Genomic DNA, 2,485 nt, shown 5'->3' with positions numbered 1-2,485 from the left:
GTGCTTTGAACAATTAACTCTGGTTTGCCAAAATTGTAGACGAAGGGCTCCAAGCTTATTTTGCCACCAATGCCTGTGTAAACATTAACCCCCGTGTAAATCAGGATTATCTCACTGACCTCAGCACGATTCCTGTGTGAAAAAAAGCTCAGGATTAAACCTGGGGAGGGGGGCCCAAATTGCCGATTACTTGATAGCAGTGTTTGGAGTTAGGCTAATTTTCACTACAGAACAATCTCACTCCAGTGACCTGGAACAACAGGAGCAGCCGGTGGAGAATTTTACTATAGGCAAAGAAACGTCCTGGAGCCTCAGAGACTGGCGTATGATGGCTGCAACACCTCTCTGCCCGGCATGCGATCTCCGCAACACCTCCCTGCCCAGGTGCAGGGACGCAGTGGATGAGAGCGTGCCAAAAGACACCATCTGGCTTATGCGGGCCTGCTGTTTTGGTGATCCCGGGACGTGATGCAATTGGGAGCTGTCCGAAGGTCGCTCCGCAGGACTGGATAGGTCAAAGATCAGGAGACAGCGTGATTCAAACACATCCGGCTGATTCTCGGGATTTGGTTCAGTATATTTATTCAGGAGGAAGCGCTGTGTTTGTCAGATATCTCGCTTAATAAAACGTTTCTTAATGCCCCTTCGATTGGTGTGGCTGTGCACAAGTTTTTCTCTGAGCCCTTGAACAAGATTTTGGTCCTGGGAGGACTTTCTACATGCCGGGTTTTTTGACTTTTGGAGAGGGCACGCTGCGAACAGGCAGGGAGCTCGCAGCGCGCTGTGGTTCCTGACTGGCATCACACCCAGGCAGAGCTGCACCCACCTGGGCAGCGGATGGGATTTGGCAAAAAAGGGTCGCCTGCGTATCTCTTCAAGCATTTCTGGGCATAAACAGAGCAACTTCTACTCGGGACATATCCTGAGCGCATCAGCCACAGAAATAACCAGCAGCACCCCAGGAAATCTGCTCCAGCATGAACAGCATGGCCAGGCGGTCTGACCCTGGGAGAAGCACAGCAATGCTGAACATTTTGCCATATATCCAGCGAACTCTGAAAAGCTGCATTACAAATAACCCTCCTTCCTTTAGGCTTTTCCACCACTCAGTAAATCGATGCATTTGTGTCTGGCCGGGTTAAAATGTGTGCTAGCCTTCCCAGACCCTCATTGCTCCGAAGGGGTAAAGAAACTTTCCTGCGAGACTGGGGGAGAAAAATCGGAAAGAATTTGTAACCAGTAAGCCGAAAATAATCAGCGCCGCAGCATGTTGCAGGCTGTGTTGGACACTGTCCCCGAACAGCATGATTGCAGCATGTTGCAACCCAAACCTGCCAGGGATGCTCCCGTTTCCCAACACAGTTTCATGCTATTTGGGGGCTTCTGCCCCACCTGCAGCCACGTGGCTCAGCCAGTTTGCTGCTGCCCGTCGCTAGCGATACGCCGCAGGCTTTATAGCAATCATACCGGGCCTCAGGACGTGTCAGGCTTTGGCCTGTCTTGAACTTATTTTAGCTTGATTTTAGGTTTAATCTGCAAAAATCGTTCAAGAAATTTTTGCTGTGCCTGCAGCTTGCTGTTGGATCAGATGCCTGTTGTCCAGCTTGTCCTGGCTGTAACAGCACCTGGCAGTCAGGTTCTGTTGTCTATCCCATGGTTTGGAGCTTGTTTAGTTATATTATTACTTAAATTGCTTTACCCTTGGTTTTGCTTAGCTTTGTGCAATTGCATGGCCCTCCTCCCCAAAAGGTGTCCTAGAATAAATGGGGAAAAGACTACCAAACCTGCGTAATAGCGGAGTAACTCCCCCCCAGGATCAGTAGGAGAGGGAGGAGAAGAGCGTGACCCCTCAACGAGCACGGGCTTGAGACGTATTAAAATATCCCTGCACCGAGAAGGGAGAAATGCTCTCAGCGGTGCCACTGTGCTCCTCTCGGGGCGAAGAACTGCGGATGCTGGTGAGCCGCTGAAACTCCGGACGAGAACCTCCCATCAGGGAGAAGGGGCCAACGCTGGTGTCTATTGACTTTATTGTACCACTAACGATCCTGAATAGAGATGGGGTGACTTGGATTGCAAGTGTCACTCCTGTCACGACTGCACGACTAAGGAAATTGGCCCCCGCCGATGCGTTTGGTGGGCCGTTCGTCCCGACGCGGCGAGCAGACGGGCCGTGAGGAAGAGGAGAATTAGGCCCGGCTGTTGTTGGACGCCCGCGGAGGCCGTGCCGCAGGCCCTGCGTGGAGGAGAGAGCCCTGATGGGAGACTCTCTCTTCCATGCGCGCGCGGGGCTGGGAGCGGAGCCCCCTGGAAGCTGCCCCGGGCCGGGATGGCCGCGGGCATGTCCCCATGGCGCTGCCCGGCCTGGGGGGACCCAGGTCCCGCTGCCACCGGCCGCGCGGCGTCCTGCCCTCCCTGCCGGGGCGGCTGCGGTGCCGGGGTGCCCGGGGCGCCGGGACGGCTGCGGGCCGCGGTGCCGGGGTGC

This window comes from Apteryx rowi, unplaced genomic scaffold (assembly GCF_003343035.1).
Source record: "Apteryx rowi isolate R43461 unplaced genomic scaffold, aptRow1 scaffold_1014, whole genome shotgun sequence".
NCBI classification, from domain to species: domain Eukaryota; kingdom Metazoa; phylum Chordata; class Aves; order Apterygiformes; family Apterygidae; genus Apteryx; species Apteryx rowi.
The sequence above is the reverse complement of the archived record's forward strand: the minus strand, read 5'-3'. Positions refer to the sequence as shown.